This window comes from Bos grunniens, chromosome 6 (assembly GCF_055505025.1).
Source record: "Bos grunniens cultivar Pamir isolate PY7600 chromosome 6, Bosgru_T2T1.0, whole genome shotgun sequence".
Lineage (NCBI taxonomy): Eukaryota > Metazoa > Chordata > Mammalia > Artiodactyla > Bovidae > Bos > Bos grunniens.
The window spans coordinates 74150957-74168638 of record NC_141170.1 but is presented as its reverse complement, the minus strand read 5'-3'; the positions used below and the strand labels follow the sequence as shown (position 1 = coordinate 74168638).

Below are 17682 nucleotides of genomic sequence, written 5' to 3'. Positions count from 1 at the left end.
TGGCAGAAGATGAGACGGTTAGATAGCCTTATCAACTCAATGGACATGAGATGGAGCAAACTCTGGGAGATAGTGGAGGACAGGGAATCCTGGCATGCTGAAGTCCATGGGGTTGCAAAGAGTCACACATGATTTAGTGACTGACCAACAAAACCTATGAAGATGTATTGTTTGGAACTGATGCAGCCATTTTGTGACCATGAGAAGGAGGCCAAGAGGATTGTAGAGAAGGTGACCCAGAATTCTGATCTTGTTGAGCTGCTAAACTATCATTGGAATTCCCTATCTTTGGATTACCTTGTTAAAAAAAAATACATTCCTAGGATCTAAATAACTTTAGCTAAATATTTTGTTACTTGCCCTCTAATATTAGGATCTGTGTTTCAAACCTTGTCTTGGAGAATGCTGTTATTCCTTGGTATAAGTTTTCTCTCAAATGGCAAAAAGCTTTAAGGGCTCTGATTCTTTTGTGAGTTAACGTTTAATATTTTCCAAAGGAAAAAGCAACTGGTTGGGTATTGATATGTCATGTACAGATCATGTCACATCATATATTACAATTTCAATTTCATCTATTTCAAGATGAATATCATTTTTTAAAAGTGAAATTTACCTTTGAGAATATGTAAGATTGACTTTTGTCTTATTGTTCTTATTTTTCTTCCTGGAATGAATCATTAATTTTTGAATAATCAAAAGTGAGAGAAATGATTTTTTTTAAAGATTGAACATAGATGAAGTAAGTACATTTCTAATGTAATTAGTTCCTTGCATGTAATTTTTTCCCACTTATGTTTCAAGAGTATTTTTCCCTGGGGAGGGATCCTATACCTTTTATCAGATCCTCACATGAGTCTGGAATAGAAAAAATATTTATCTTGAGTTGGTATGATAAGATAGACCGTATTCAAAGCCTCAACTTTTGCTAGATTTCTACCTACTTTTTATTATGAATGGGCATTGGCTTGGTCCAAATTCCTACACAATGGTCCATTCTTATACCTCCAGTCCATGCCATGGTAGCATGTTACATCCCTACACTGTTGATCTCAACGGTAGCTACATGATTTGCTTTAGTTAATGAAATGTGAGTAGAATTAACATGTATCACTTCCAGGCAGGAACTGTAAGAGCCAGCACACAATTCATCGTTTTGCCTTTTACCCTTCTGTGATCTTGGAATCAGGTAACAAAATGGCACATCTGCCAAGGTTCTATCGGGTTGTGAGTGGCTCTGGTTAGTAGAGCTCCCTCGTCAACCCATGATGGACATGGGGCACGAGTAAGAAATTTGAACTCAATTGTTGTCAGCTGCTAAGGTTTTCAGGTTGTTATTGTAGAACAACCTAACCTATCCTGATGGATCTAATGTCCGTTTCAATCCTTCCTGCTTTATCCATTCATACCTCTGACCTCAAACACATGCAACATGGAACCAGGGAAAGGAAGGAATTTCATTTACAGAATGGTTTCTAAGTGCCCAGGATAATGTAGGGTCTTATTCCCAAAGTCACCTTATTTCAACTGCACAAATAGCCCAATGACACAGGAAGAGCTCCTAGTTCAGCACAGGATCCAGGAGATCAAGGCTCGGAGGTTAAGCACCCAGTGCTGGGAGCCTCAGTTTCTACTCCAAAGCTCTCACTCTTTCCATTGCAGCAACTGTCTCTCACTGCAAGGCTGGCTAAGGTCATTCTGGGAGAGAAGCTTTTGGATCTTAAAAAAATAATAATAACCTTTACTAATGACCTGGTAATTGTTTTTATAGCTTCCCAATGAAGTGTGAAGTGTTCTAAGAGACAACACAGGACAATTTCCTTTGATGGTGAAGTTCTCCAAAGAATGATTGCCTCAATCTGGGCTCCTGGTCCCCTGACTTCAGAGTGATATTGAACAGACCCTGAGTTGCTGGCCTAGAAAACCTGCCGAGGTTGGCAGGAAGGTTGGCTCATATTTATCTATATTTTAAAGCAGTAATTCTATCTTTCTTTTTCAAAAATGACCACATAATAGCATATGAAAAAATAATAAATAGCTGGCCTTTGTTGAGCACTTACACCGTGCTATGACTCAGCACTTCAAGTCTCCCGCCTCCAACCAAAGCCCAGCGTGGTGCCTGGCACGTGGCGAGGACTCCATAAACATCTCTGTAATGAATGAATCACCTACAACAAACATTTGTTAGACCTGCTGCTTTGAGCTCTGCTCAAATGCAATGAAATACTTTCTGCTCAAATACTTATGCTGTGCTGTGTTAAGTTGCTTCAGTCGTGTCTGACCCTTTGCAACCCTATGGACCGTAGCTTGCCAGGCATTTCTATCCATGGGATTCTCCAGGCAAGAATGCTGGAGTAGGTTGCCATGTCCTCCTCTAGGGAATCTTCCTGACCCAGGGATTGAGCCCATGTCTCTTACGTCTCCTGAATTGGGAGGCACATTCTTTAGCACTGGGAACTTGACCTCTGCCCAAATGCAGTGAAAATTTATTGGGATGGGGGGAAAGGTTAGTGTTCAGACAACTCAGTCACTGAATTTGCAGCCAAAAAACCTTTTGAAATTCCAAGACAATGAGAAGATTAATTTTAATTGAAAATATTAATGATATCAGCTAATATTACAGTTAGGTCAAATTTATGATCTAGGAGAGTTGCCTTTTACTTGTTTTGGTACTAATAACTGGACTCCCTCTGTCCAGAGGGACATTACGTTCCTGTGGGATAGATAATGTGTTATGTCTATTAGGACTCTTCGTGGTTTACTTACAAAGCCCCTCCCAAGAGTTGCCTCATTTTCCTCTCACAGTTTCCCTGTGCGGGAGGCAGGGCTGATGTGTTTCTTATGAGTTGCAGCTCAGGAAGTTTGGAGACGTCCAGGGAACTGCCTGAGGAGCTGCACACTCATCCAGGGCAGAGAAGGCTGGAACCGGGACACGAGCTCTAAGAGAGGCCAGCTCTGAGCGTGAAGTGTTTTCCATCACACCGGGGGATCTTCCTCCTTCTCGGCTTCTGATAGGTCCTGGGACGAAGGCGCTAAGCAGGTGATGGGCGGTCGCACCTTTTGTGTTGTTGCTGTGCCTTTATAAATGCATGTGTTGCTAATCTACGGTTTATTCCATGCTTGCTGCTTGGTTAGCTATGATGTTCCCTGTAGTGTGTGCTGTGCTTAGTTGCTCAGTTGTGTCCGACTCTTTGTGACCCCATGGACTGCAGCCTGCCAGGCTCCTCTGTCCCTGACTCTAGGCAAAAATACTGGAGTGGGTTGCCATGCCCTTATCAAGGGGATCTTCCCAACCCAGGAATCAAACCCAGGTCTCCCATATTGCAGGCGGATTCTTTACTGACTGAGTCACCAGGGAAGCCCATTCCCTGTAGTAACATACCTGTGATAGAGGTACCATACCTGTGATGGTTGACATGTCAACTTGGCTAAGCTATGGTGCCCAGTTGTTTGGTCAAACACCAGTCTACATGTTGCTGTAAAAAAATATTTTTTAAAGATGTGATTAACATTGAAATCAATAGAGTTGAAGTAAAGCAGATTACCCTTTGTAATGGGGGTGGACTTCAGCCAGTTAGTCCAAGCCCTTAAGAAAAAAAGGCTGAGATCTCCGAAGATAAAGGAATTGTGCCTCCTGACTATCTTTGGACTCCAGACTGTAACGTTCACTCCTGCAGGAATTTCCAGCCTGACAGTCAGCCCTGCACATTTTGGACTTGCCAGCCCCCACAACTGCATGAGCCAATTCCTTAAAATTCACTCGCTTCTCTCTTTATTCTGTATACATACATATTTACATCCTGTTGGTTCTGTTTCTCTGAAGAACCCTGACTAACACAATACCTTATGCCTTTCTGGCAGATGATGACAACGAGGAAAGCTCCCACTCTGGACTGCCTCCTCTCTGCCTTTCTTGAGCCATCTCATGTAACCTTCACAACAGCTCAACGTGGGCAGTGTTACTCCCTCATGATACCAATGAAGAAATCAAAGTGAGTCGAAATAACTCACTCAAGGTCAAAAAGCTAGAGAGTGACAGAGAATGAAGCCAGGTTTCCAGTCCCAAGCACTCAAACAAACATCTCTGAATTCATCAGGTAATCCATTTTCTAAGACAGTCAAAGAGTGTATCATGGTAAAAATTAAGCAGCTGATTATATTTTTCAGATGTGATATTTTATTCATTGGGAAATAGCAGCCATTTGTCAAATATTATTTGAGTAGTGTTAATTACTCAGTTGTGTCCAAATCTTTGTGATCCTGTGGACTCTGTCCTGCCAAGCTCCTCTGTCCATAGAATTTTCCAGGCAAGAGTACTGGAGTGGGTTGCCATTCCCTTCTCCAGGGAATCTTGCCGACCCAGGGATTGAACATGGGTCTCCTGCATTGCAGGCAGATTCTTTACTGTCTGAACTACCTGGAAAGCCCATTATTTGAGTAGATGTAGTATAATACCTTGAACTAAAAGAAGGAGGAAACCTTTCTGATGATTTGCTGTGTTCCCAAATTCATTATAGAGAGGATGCAAAAATCTGTCACCTGGCAACCTCAAAAACCGAGTTGCATTTGTGTGACAAAAGACAAAAGCCTATGCCTTTCAGGTTGGTTCTGGGTTTGGAGATGTTTGGGACTCGAGGTGTTACAGGAGGGGAGACCAGTGATAAATGATTCTGAAGTCTGTGCTTTCTCTTTGCATGCAACACAACTCCCCGGAGCATAAGGTAATGTTCCAGAAAGATAAAAAAAAATGTCTGAGATGGCTGCCACTTGTCCCAGTGCAGTATGTACACCCTCAGTGACATTTATTTTGCCTGTTACATGTGCACAGATATGTAAAACCAGCTCAGGAAAACCAGCTCTTTATCTTTCTCTGGGAAACTCCATGTAAGCTTTGGAAGTTTAAAAAAAAAGGCAGGGAGGGATCCGCTTTCTCATGAGCTTATTTTTAGCTCCTCTCTCCTTTGCAGAATGGCTAACGCCAACTCAAACTATTTCTGAAAAGAGTTGCTGGGGACAAAGTGGAGCCGTGGGTAGGCTTCCTCGAGCTGGGTCTCTGAAGCAGGTGAGATGCAAGATAAAGCAATCGCTTTGCAGCCACCTTTGACGTAAGTGCTGGAGATTTCTTCAATTAGCTTAATCCTTTCCTCCTGACACGCGCTTTATAGAAAAGCAAATGGCATCATTATCCTCCCCCGGCCTCTCTAATCCCTGTCTGCGCACCGCCGACAGATGCCTTTCTGCCTGCCTGAGCTGCCTGCATCTCAGAGCCCTGTGTCACGATGAGGCGGGCTGTGTGTGACAGATTGCTAAATCTGGCCTCCTCCAGGCAGGGGACTCAGCGCTCAAGTGGCACCGGCTGCTCCAGCCTTCTCTGGGGCTGAGGCAGGCCCAGAAAGTTCTGGAGGGCTACGTTGTGACTTAGGAAATCCCTTGCAGAGAAGGCCAGCTCTCCGCTGCTGGCAGAACCCATCATCCAGAGCTGGTCTTGTTTAGCATTTAAATCTGGGGCCCCGCCCAGGAGAAGCCTAGGGAAGTGTCTTGCTCCAGATGCCGTGGCAAGTATCAGCCATCTTTTGATAACCAAGGAGTATGGCCTGGCCCTGTCCTCCTTCTAAACACAACTGGGACCTGTCTGTGTATGCCCATTTGTTCATCTATTTGCCTGTTATTTTCACCCCTCACACATTTCCATTTCTGTTTTTTTTTTTCTTCCGAGGCCACTGCTTTGGATGTGAAAACTGCTCTTAGTTAAACTTCAGCCCTGTCTCCAATCACCTGTGTAACTTTTGAGCCTGTTTCTGAGCCTCTGTTTCCTTATCAGTCAATTGGAGTCAATTGCTTTCTTTTTTTCTTTTGAGAGACGTTTAGTGAGGAGTCAGGAAAATAATGAAAGCACTGCACCTCGCGTACAGGGGGTACTAAATAAATGTGATTTATTAATGAAACAATAACACATTTACATTACTGTCACTACTGCTAGTGTATATTTCTCTAGTGATTTAGTTCGTTAAAAAATGTCAAGGGAATTTCATATAACATTGCTTCAACTGCTAGAAAGTAGGTATTATATCCCTCAATTTTTTTTCAGATGACATGTGATATACTCGAGATCACTGAGGACAGAGGTTGGCAAACTATGGCCAGTGGACCAGAGCAGCTCATTGTCTGCTTTTGTAAATAAAGTTTCACTGGGACTTGACCATGTCCTCAGTTATACGTGGTCTGTGGCTGCTTTTCTGTCACAAAGGCAGGGTTGAGAGGTTCAGGCTTACAAAGCCTGAACGATTTCCTCTCTGTCCTTTTACCAAAAAATTTGGCTGCCCTCTGACAGGTTCTAAGTGGTGGAACCAGGACGGAAATGATATACATGTCTACCAAAGCTTAAACCCAGGGCTATCCTGGGAACATATTCTCTAAATGGAAAGAAAAAAGATGGCAGCACGTGGAAAAAAACTGCAGATGTGTTTTGTGTGTGTTTTTAATTAACCTAAACCATTTCTTTGCATTCCTTAGGCAGGTTTCACCGTGTACACAGCAGTGTCCTAGACCGACAGCTTAAGGAAGTTCCGAATTTAGACCCCAGGGCAATCCCTTGAATTAGAGCCTACCCAGCAAGCTCATGGCAGAGACAGCATGGGGTCTGGAGCTTCTGATTCTGGAGGAACTTCTAACAAGGTCTTGTTCTCACTGTTACCTCCGTGTGAACATTTCCTGCTACTTACTATATGCTCTTTAACCCCTAATTTCTCTTTTCCCTACTCCAGCCCCAGCCTGCACTGCGTAGCACGCTCAGAGGCTGGCAGTATAGACACGGCTGTTGAGGGGTTCTGTGCTCTGATCCCACAGGCAGGAAATCCAGCTCCTCCACCCCTTACTCCCCAGCACATATTTCCCAAGAGCCTGCTCTGTGCCAAGCCCAGTCCTGGGTGCTGGGGAGACACCAGTGCATGGTGAGCCCTGGTGCCAGCCCTCAAGGAGCAGAGCGGAGGAAGGGGATCAGAAAGTGAAGAAACAATGCTAGAATAGGGTAAATTATCTGGGGAGGGTAGGTGTTTAGTAGGTCTGGGGGGAAGCCAGGAGAAGCGGCAAGAGATGAAGTGTGGAAAGAAAAGGGCCTCACATCAGACTCTGAGGAGTTTGGATGACTTCCTGGGGGCAGGGAGGAGCCCTTGAGGGTTCAAAGCAAGGGGTGCCCTCAGGCCAGCCCTTCCTACCTGCAGGGCCACCACCTGTGCCCCATTGTTCTCACCCTAGTCTCTGCCCTACTCCGCTCCATCTGCAGATCACTGCCTCAGGCCTGGTGACGTGCCTCTCTGAGGAAGTGAGCTCCAAAGGGTGGCTATGGGTCAGCCAGGAAAAGACGGTGAGGAAGGAGGTGAAGGTGAGAGGAGACGGGCAGGGAACAGCATGCCAAACAGAAGGGCTGCCGGGAGGAAGACACAGTGATGTCTGCCCGTGTTCTCCTGGCAGGAGTGACAGAAGAGGGTGGCAAGTAGCAAAGTGAGGCTGGCACCCCGGCTGTATAGGGCATTAGTGTACAACTCTGTGTGTGTATGTGTTATGTGCGTGCACGTGTATGCACACATACATGGGGGGAAGGGCAGATAGGAGATCCCTCTCCAAGTCAAGGGGCTTTCAACCTCCATACTCACCCCCTCTTTCCTGTGTGAGGATGTAAATGTAGAGAAAATAATTCAATCTGGATGAGTTGAAGATAAAAATAATAGTGACACACATGCGTGTGCCCAAAGCAAACCGAGAAAGAACTGCAAACTTCTTTTCATCCCACAGAGTGAAAATAATTTGGTCTCTGACCCGATGGGGCATCTGAAATGCAGGCAAAAGCAACATAACTTAGATGCCAATCATGCTGTTTTTAATGAGTTCTTCAGACATTTACATTCGAGGCTGAGATAGCCCCAGAGGACTCCTGTGTCAGTTATCTATAGTTGGAACATTGTGGATACTCTCTTTGCACAAAACAGGGCCCACTTCCAAAGAGATATTATGTTTTCCCCATCAATAAAGCCTGATTTTTATGGGCATTTAAAATCACACTAGCAAGACCCGCTGGTAGGTGTTGAACAGGCTCCAGGATGGGAGCCTGCCAGTGTTCATCATCTTCATGAGCTCAAATGCCCTAAAATGTTGCCCTTGAGGATCTTCCCAGAAAGACCAGCCTTGCCAATTCTTCAATACACTTGAAATAAGAAAGATTCTTCTGAAGAGTGCAAAGCATTTTGGAAAGAGTGGTACCCTTCCCTCAGGGTGCTATCTGAGCCTCCTTCATTTTAGTCTGCTCATTCAATGGCAACTTCTACTTCATCTCCTTGCTGTCAATCCTCTTGATTTCCCTTTTACCATTGGAGAAGGAAATGGCAACCCACTCCAGTATTCTTGCCTGGAGAATCCTACCATTAACACCATTTTTAATATGGGTATGGTGCAAGGCCTAAAATTAAGATTTCATATTATAGGCTGCCTTGGCATTGATAAAATCAGGAGGTCCTCAAATGGCCTAACCCCAAGGTTCTGCAGTCCATGGGGGTGCAAAGAATCGGACATGACTGAACGACTAAACAACAACAGCCAAGGTTCCCACTCTGCTCCTGGAGACCAGGTCTCTTAGCCCTGTTAAACAGCCCTCAGTTCCTGGGGGCTTTATTCAAAGATTTATTCAAGCAAGCTTACTGTATCCTTCCTCTGGAACCAGGGGCACTTCACCCTTTGATACTACAAAGCCTGCTGCCCACAGCCCCTGGCGGTTCAGTCTGTTCCCTAGTGCAACCCCCTCATGCCCTTGCCTGGTGCAGCTGTTTTTGGTTGGAATTGTTGCACATTCTGAATTACTGGGATGTAACTAGAAAGCTTTTCTTTTCAAATTTAATTAATTTATTTGTCTATGCTGGATCTTTGTTACTACACTCGGGCTTTCTATGGTTGCTGAGAGTGGGATCTACTCGCTACTTGCAGCGGCTTCTCTTGCTGCGGAGCACAGGCTTTAGGCATGCAGGCTTCAGTAGCTGTGGTGCGTGGGCTTAGTTGCTCCATGATGTGTGGGAACTTCCCAGACCAGGGATTGAACCCATGTCCCCTGCATTGACAGGTAGATTCTTAACCACTGGACTAGGGAAGTCCCTAGAAAACTTTTCTATTGTCCATCTGCTCAGTGCTCCTTGACACTGAGGGGATTCATCTAGATTGTTTTATGGAGATCATCCTTAAAATTCCTTAGAAAATATTTTTATGTAAAAAATAATATAGCTCCACTATTAAAAAAATAGAAAATTCATACAAATATTCAGATGAAATTAAAAATTAAAATTCATCCATAACTTTATGCATCTAGAGTGGTCACTAACTCTGTACATTTAATTCTCTGTACATTTAAAAATATAGTTTATATCTTATATATATATGTTATTTTTGTCCTCATTTTAAAGTTAGTATTATATCATAAACATTTACATAGGCTATTAATGATTTCTGTAAACATTTTTAATGGCTGCATAATAATCTGCATATTTTTCCTAATGATTCTCTGAAAACTATTTTGGTTATCTATTATTATATAATTTATCATATAATTATTATAAGTAATACTGGGATAGCAAATGAACACATCTGATGCCCAGCTTCGTAGATCTGGGTCTCTTATAGAAAATAATGGTATCTTTTATCATGTGATATTACTTATATGTGAAATCTAAAAATAAGGTAAAAATGAACTTATTTACAAAACAGAAATAGAGTCACAGATGTAGGAAACAAACATAGTTACCATGGGGTCAGAGAGAGAGGGAAAACTGAAAGTTTGGGATTTACGTATACACACTACTATATAAAATAGTTAACTAATAAGGACCTAACATAGAGCACAAGGAACTCTACTCCATATGCTGTAATGGAATATATGGGAAAAGAATCTAAAAAAGAGAGGATGTACGTATGTGTGTAACTGATTCACTTTGCTGTATACCTGAAACTAACACAACATTGCACATCAGCTATGAAAGTCAGAGTGTTAGTCACTCAGCTGTCTCCAACTCTTTGCGACCCCGTGGACTGTAGCCCGCCAGGCTCCTCTGTCCCTGGAATTCTCCAGGCAAGAATACTGGAGAGGGTTGCCATTCCCTTTTGCAGGGGTATAAGCCAATAGAAAATTTTTAAAAAGGAAAAATAAAAAGATAATAGTTTCCTTGATGAGTTTCACAATGAAAGGTCATGGTTACCTCATGTGGATAAGGAAACTACTACAAGTATTACAGCATAGGGTTTGGTAAGCTGTATCCTCTAGGCCCAGTCCAGCCAGCTTGTTTTTGTAAATAAAGCCTTATTGGTCACAGCCATGCTCTTTGCAACCATTTTGTCTATGGCTGCTTTCATGCCGCAAGGGCAAAGTTGAGTCATTTAGACTTGCAAAACCTAAAATATTTACTACTGACTTTGCATAAAAAGTTGGCTAATTCCTGATACTAGAATATCAGGGACCTCAGACTTTCTCACTGAAAACCCTACAGCCCTAAACCATGCATTTTAAAATGTCTTCCTTTAAATTGTGATATTGAAAACAAATATAGAGGAAGTTAGCTTATAATAATAAAACAGCCAAAATCCAATAAACCTCCAAATGGAGGCTTCATGGGTGTACCCAATTTCACTCCTTCCATCCGCCTATCTTCTGTTTTAGAATTTTAGCCAGGCCCAGGAAAAGACTGATAGAACAGAAACTCAGACAGAATAAGATAGGAACAGTAACTTTATCATAACAAATACGCCACCAAAAATTAGTGGAGAAGAAAAGTATTGCTCTACACATGGTGTTGGCATATGGTGTGAGGTAGGAATCTGATTCATATTATATACAAAAATGAACTTCAGATTAATACCTAACTGTGAAAGGTTCTGGTGGCTCAGACTGTAAAGAATCTGGCCTACTCTGGTGTACTCTTATGTGAGCATGCATGAGGATCTTGCTCTCAGCCCTGTTAGTGGTAATGGATACCAGAGGCAACTCTTAAATGTGAAAGTATGTACAAATGGATATACTCTATTGTATATACGCAACTGTAAGGTGCAATGTCTGACATTGTTGTTGTTCAGTTGCTAAGTCGTGTACAACTCTTTGCCACCCCATAAACTGCAGCATGCCAGGCTTCCCTGTCCTCACCACATATAGCAATCCAGATACCACCCTTGACTCTTACTATTGAGTGAGTAGATAAGCAAGAAATTTTGACACAATACTCTCTAGTAAGTTCAAAATACAAACACACAGAAAATAGCATTATGTATTTTTAAACTTTTTATTCTGTACTGGAGTATAGCCGATTAACAATGTTTTGATAGTCTCAGGTGAACAGCAGAAGGACTCAGCCATACATAGACATGTTTCCATTCTCCCCCAAACTCCCCTTCCATCCAGGCTGCCACATAACATTGAGGAGACTTCCCTGTGCTATACAGGAGGTCCTTGTTGTCCATCCCAAACTCCCTAACTATCCTTTCCCCCATCCTTCCCCCTGGCAACCATAACTTCATCCTCTTAAGTCTGTGAGTCTGTTTCTGTTTTGTAAGTTAAGTTTGTTTGTATCATGTCTTTTTAGATTCCACGTTTAAGGGATGTCATAAGATGTTTCTGCTTCTTTGACTTACCACTGTGTATTTTATAAGGTACCTGCATCTTGAGAATGAACATACAAACAGACAGTGGACAGACCATGTATAAAAATAGAACTCTAACGCACCACCTGCAGCAACCTGTCCAGGAAACCAATAGTTAACTCAATAACTAGCCTAGGAAGCCAGCCTGCTGTAAGTCTTTCTTGTAGGAAGTCAGACTGTTAATCAACTGTTGCTGCTGCTGCTTCACTTCAGTCGTGTCCGACTCTGTGCGACCCCATAGACGTCAGCCCACCAGGCTTCCCGTCCCTGGGATTCTCCAGGCAAGAACACTGGAGTGGGTTGCCATTTCCTTCTCCAATGCATGAAAGTGAAAAGTGAAAGTGAAGTCGCTCAGTCGTGTCCGACTCTAGCGACCCCATGGACTGTAGCCTACCAGGCTCCTCCGTCCATGGGATTTTCTAGGCAAAAGTACTGGAGTGGGTTGACCCCAAATGGCCAGGACTAGGAGCTTTCCAGGTGGTGCAGTGGTAAAAATCTGCCTGCCAATGAAGTAAGTGCTGGAGATGTGGATTTGATCCCTGGGTTGGGAATATCCTCTGGAGGAGGAAATGGCAACCCGTTTCAGTGTTCTTGCCTGGATAATTCCATGGACAGAGGAGCCTGGCCAGCTACAGTCCATACGGTCGCGAAGAGTCAGACACGACTGAGTGACTGAGCTTGTATGTACAAGCCAGGACTTGATTAATAACTCACAGTTTGTCTAATGTTTGCCCCCACTTCCATCTTCGAAAACCAATTAGAGAATGTTAAATAGGAACCACTAACCAATCACATAGGCTATCTCTCTTGTAGTTAGCTAGCCTCCAACTTAACATGTCAACAGCTTCTCCAATCAGGGCATTCTGGAAGCCTTCTCTTTTTTCCTACTATAAAGCTTTCCCACTCCTCTGGCTGCCTCTGAGTCCCTGCCAGGATGCTAGTGACAGTGGATGACTTTGCTATAGCAAACTCAGAGTAAATTGCCTCTGCTTATTCTCATTTAGTTGGTCTTCATTTATTTCCATGATCTGCAGGGATCTGCTGGGCACATTTATTTGTGTGGTACCTCTTTGTAGGGTGGGGATGAATTGGAGGGGAAACCAGGGCCTTGCGGCCCATGTAGACTCTGTGCCACAAATTGAGGAAGTGATTAACTGAACTATTGGAGGTCCACGAAAAATAATTTAAAAATTTTTTAATTAGTTAATTTTCATTTCTTTCTGCATTGTGCCTTTCTTTTCTGCTTCTGCTCCTTTCCAGATTTCCCTCTGCTTGAGGTTGGGGGCTAATATCTAGATCATTCTTTAAACAAGAGGAGCTGGTTAAAAGGAATAAAAGAAAGCCATAAAAAGAAGCTGCCCTCATCTGCCTTCTGGGGACCAGTGTAGCGGAGGTTCAGATGATCCGTTAAGGTCCCCACCAAATCTGAACTTCTCTAGGAAACTCTCCAGGATGGCACAGACAGAGGGAGTCCTGAATCTAGGTTTTCTGCCTACAGCTGGGTTTTATCTCTGTTAGAGCATAGTTTAAAGCTGGTAACCTCCTTCTTATACTCAGTGCTGGAGATGAAAGGAGAAAATAGCCACAATGATTTCATCTCACTCTTTTTCATCGAAAATTACTTTTCAGAACTATTAAATCTTCTGTGAAGGTTATAACAGAGGACTCAGGTTCAGTTTCACCCATTTATTAAGATATAGGCTATCAAGCCCCAGTAGAAAAAATAAACAAACAACTAGCAGTTGACATGAATTTATGCACAGTTTGTCGAATCAATCAAACTGTAAACATTATGCAAATGTGTGTAAACCCAAACCTAGCCCAGACTTTACGTATGCATTGTTATGTAAACGATCAATCTTGTTAATGCAAATATTAATATAAACCTGACATTAAACACTAGTTTACACAGCCTTGCTAGTTGAAGGCAGCTTAATTTACATTGAAATGTAAATAGCAGTAGTGCTCTGTTTGGGGCTTTGGAAAACAGGCTGACTAAAGCTCATTGGGTGGTGTGTCCCCACCAGGGTCCCCAGATCCACTCCCGGAACCCCTTCATTCACTGTATCTCGTGAGGAATTGGGGGAGGGTTTGGGCAACAGCTCGTCTGTGCCTTCTGGAGTCCTTGTTGTTGATGCCTTGCAGGAAACCACCGTTAGGACCAGAGGGCCATAGTCTCTGAACCAACAGTTCAGGGAGAGTCATTCACAAAACTTTCCACTCCCACTTTAGTTGAGAGTTTGCAGGTGAGCTGTTATATCAGTAGGACTTGCCATTAGGTGGTTTGTGGGCAGCTTGGTGAGGGCAGCACTCAGTTCACTCTGTCCCACCCTCTCCTTCTTCTTATCCTCCTAATCTGTTTTAAATGTTACCTCTTTGGACAGGCCTTCCTTGCCCATCTATTCTCAGCAGGGGCCCTCCTCCAGCGTGCTCTAGCACAGCACCTGTACCTCATAGTCATAATGCTTTCCTCAATTTGTGAGGATGTGTTTATTTACTTATGTGTTTACTGTTGTGCATCTTCCCCACCTATGAACTTCCTGGGCTCAGAGTGACATCTGTTTTGTTCATCCTTTCAAACTCGGTGCCAGGCACATTAGATATGCATGGACAAATTTTGTTAGGGACTTCCCTGGTACTCCAGGGGCTAAGGCTCCACACTCCTAATGCAGGGGGCCCAGGTTTGATCCCTGGTCAGGGAAGTAGATCCCACATACTGCAACTAAGAGTTCACATGCTGCAACTAAGACTCAGTGCAGTCAAGTAAATATTATGATTATTTAAGCTGTGTCGTGTGGTATGCAGGGTCTTAGTTCTCCAACCTGGGATCAAACCTGTGGCCTCTGCATTGGGAGCACGAAGTCTTAACCACTGGACTACGGGGAAGTCCCTAAATGTTAGAATAAGATAAAATTAACTAAAAACTGATGTTAAAAAAAAAAGATTTTGTTGGACGGATGAATGGATGGATGGAAAGGTAGATGAATGGACACATACTTGGGAACCTTGCTGCTTAGCACAAAGTTCTGTCTTTCCATAAGCAGTCTTGAGAAATTGCCCAGTTCTGTCTTTTCTTTCAGAGAAGGCGATGGCACCCCACTCCAGTACTCTTGCCTAGAAAATCCCATGGATGGAGAAGCCTGGTGGGCTGCAGTCCATGGGGTCGCTAAGAGTCGGACACGACTGAGCGACTTCACTTTCACTTTTCACTTTCATGCATTGGAGAAGGAAATGGCAACCCACTCCAGTGTTCTTGCCTGCAGAATCCCAGGGACGGGGGAGCCTGGTGGGCTGCCGTCTATGGGGTCGCACAGAGTCGGACACGACTGAAGCGACTTAGCAGCAGCAGCAGTCTTTTCTTTAGGACTTGGGTTCTGCTCTGAATATATTGATAATCTTCCAGGTCTCACTTGTCCCAGGCTTTCTGCTAGAATAGAGTTCTATTCTCTGAGCTCTTGCCATAGCATGATAATAATAACAGTAGAAGGAAAAGAAGCTGTCATCCATTCAGCACTTAGTAGGTCCAGTTATTTTACTAGGAGCTTTACATGCACACATCGTCTCACCCAAACTTTGATGTTCAGAAGTTGATTTTTCAGAAGATTCAAGAACTTGATTTTTCAAAAGATCAAGCCTTTAACAAGAAGTCCAGGGTAAAAGGGCTTGGATATGGAGAGAGTGCAATACACAGTTCAGAGTCCAGATTTGAAGTCAGTGAAATGTGAGTTCTAATCCTGACTATACTGGCTCTGGATCTTAGAAAAGATCTTTACACTGAGCCTCCATTTCCTGAGCAGTAGATCAGGGAAGTACATATTTGTTTTCCAGGATTGTTGTGACAATTTAATGAGATTGAGAGTATAGCATAAGAATTTAGTCAATATTAGTGTTTATTTACAGCTCTTACACAAAAGTTCAGATTTAGAGGCCAGGGGCTGGCTTTATTCTCTTCAATCTTTTTGTCTTCTTTGTCCTCTTTGTCCTCTTCAAATCTGTGACTGCTTTCGGCTCTCTTGGATCACGCTGTGCTCCTTGTAGTAGAGCATTTATATGAGATGAACCTTTAGGTGCATCCACTGAGATCAGCCGCCCCAGGGTGAGACTGAGGACCCAGGACGCTGCAGGTGAAAGAAAGAGGCACTACACATGACTAGAACCCTTATGCACACAGATCAGTCCTAACCCCAAGAGCCCCCCAAAAAAGGGAATAGAACTAGACCTCGAAAGTTAGAGCTAGTTGGTCACAGCTTCCAGCTGAAGCACATCTATTACTGGCATATCTATTTATGTCTCACTGCCCTGAAAAGCAGGGCCTGTGTCTTACTCATCTTTGTAATTCAGCAGCCAACACAGTGCTGGAACTTGGTGAGCACCCAATCAGTTTGTTGAATGAATATTCCCTTTCCAACCTCTCCTACCTAGATTTGTTGGAGTTCTATTTGGGGGTGTTTATTGGTAGGGGTACTTTTAAGTTTTTACTTTGTTCTTTATTTGGGTGGGAATTGAAGTGCATTGGGAAGAAGACCACACAAATATTCTCCTGCACTCTCTAAGTCTCTAGGTGATGGCTGCCTGAGAATCACCTGTTTACATGGAGGCTCAATTTTGACCAAATGAAACTCAACTCCCATGACTCAACTTCCAATTATTAGTAGCAGCTTCATTTGGAGCAGAGAGTGGGTAGCCAGTTCCTTCTTCAGGGGATCTTCCAGACCCAGGGATCCAACCCAGGTGGATTCTTTACTGTTTAAGCTACCAGGGAGACCCAAAATCTTCTAGCAAGAACACAAATACCAGCAGAATGAGACAATTTCTGTTGCTTGAAGCTGAAGCAAGAAAAACTGAAATGGAGTGAAAAGGTGGAGCTGAACTATTATTCTTATACATTATGAATAATAACACTTTTTATTTGAACAAGGCTTTGAAACTGATCAAATGCCTGGATTATCTCATTCATTGCTCACCACCCTTTGAGGGGTATTATTCATCAATTTGCAGACAATGAAATCGCTCAGAGACAGTCCACAATAGCAACTGGACCCTCCAGTGATCAGCTATCAGAATCCTTTCATGAAAAGTCTTGGTTCCTTGATGTCTCCCTGGGAATATCTCAAAGTTAGTATAGGGCTTCATGGCAGTCAGCTAGATGGCTCTTAGCTGAGCGGTTGTCATTGTTCTGACCATTATAGGCTCACGAACTCTGTTTTGAAGAAAGGAGACATTCACCAAGATGGGATTCTTCCAAAACAGTTCTTTAGAAAGAGTGCCGGAACCTTCGCTTTCCACCTTGACAGTCCCCAGAGACAAACTCAAAGGACCTCGCTTAATGTCTCATCCGAAGGGTATTTGCCATGCTGGCTTCATCATTCAAAACAGGAAAGGCCTTTGTCATGGTCAAATGCCTTTAATGTGTTTTGAATGCTACATAAATTCAAACTTGATGGCTCATTTATTTGTTGGATTGAAGTTTTATACAATAAACTAAGCCTTGGTATTTACTAATAACTTGTGCACTGCCCTTTGTTTGCTTAGAACAGCCGGAAGGCAAAGAAGTTGACCGAGTCCCTACTGGCCAATATGGTGTTCAGGTCCTGGCATTTCCTGGGAACGTTTATGGATTGGTGGGAGGGATGATAAAAAGGTTGTTTGCGGAGGCTGGGGAGACAAGAAGGGGGATAGGAGAAGGGGAAAGATGCAGGTGGGTGTTTTATTTCAGACTTTTAAAATTCCTGACAGAGCTCCACCCCAGCCACTTCAAAGCTGAATTCAGTGAGCTGGGAACTGGGAACTTTGAGTGACAGGCTAGGGTTGGCTAGCGACTTGTGGCATGACCTTGAGAAATCCGTCGCCCCCTGCTGTGTCTCACCATCTCACTCTGAAAAAAAAGCAAGAAAACTTGTACTAAATTCTATTCATCGTTCAAGGGGAGCTTCCTTAAGGTAAGCTTTCTCCTTTTAGGAGATCTTTGCTCTTAATCTTGACCTTATCCATAAAAGCTTCTCACGTTCTCTAATTCCAACA

General features: G+C 43.3%; 1 long non-coding RNA gene across 12 annotated transcripts; it reads left to right on the top strand.

The window, feature by feature from the left end:
- Positions 1–2752: 2752 nt before the first annotated feature.
- Positions 2753–17163, top strand: LOC147370886 (uncharacterized). Of its 12 annotated transcripts, none has more exons than XR_015166231.1 (5): positions 2787–3037; positions 3859–4094; positions 4965–5059; positions 6511–6672; positions 16851–17163. It is a non-coding gene; the product is annotated as an uncharacterized LOC147370886 (long non-coding RNA). The 12 variants fall into 12 exon arrangements; XR_015166227.1 differs by having other exon boundaries at positions 4965–5102; XR_015166225.1 differs by having other exon boundaries at positions 4965–5102; positions 16216–17163.
- The last annotated feature ends 519 nt before the right edge of the window (positions 17164–17682 follow it).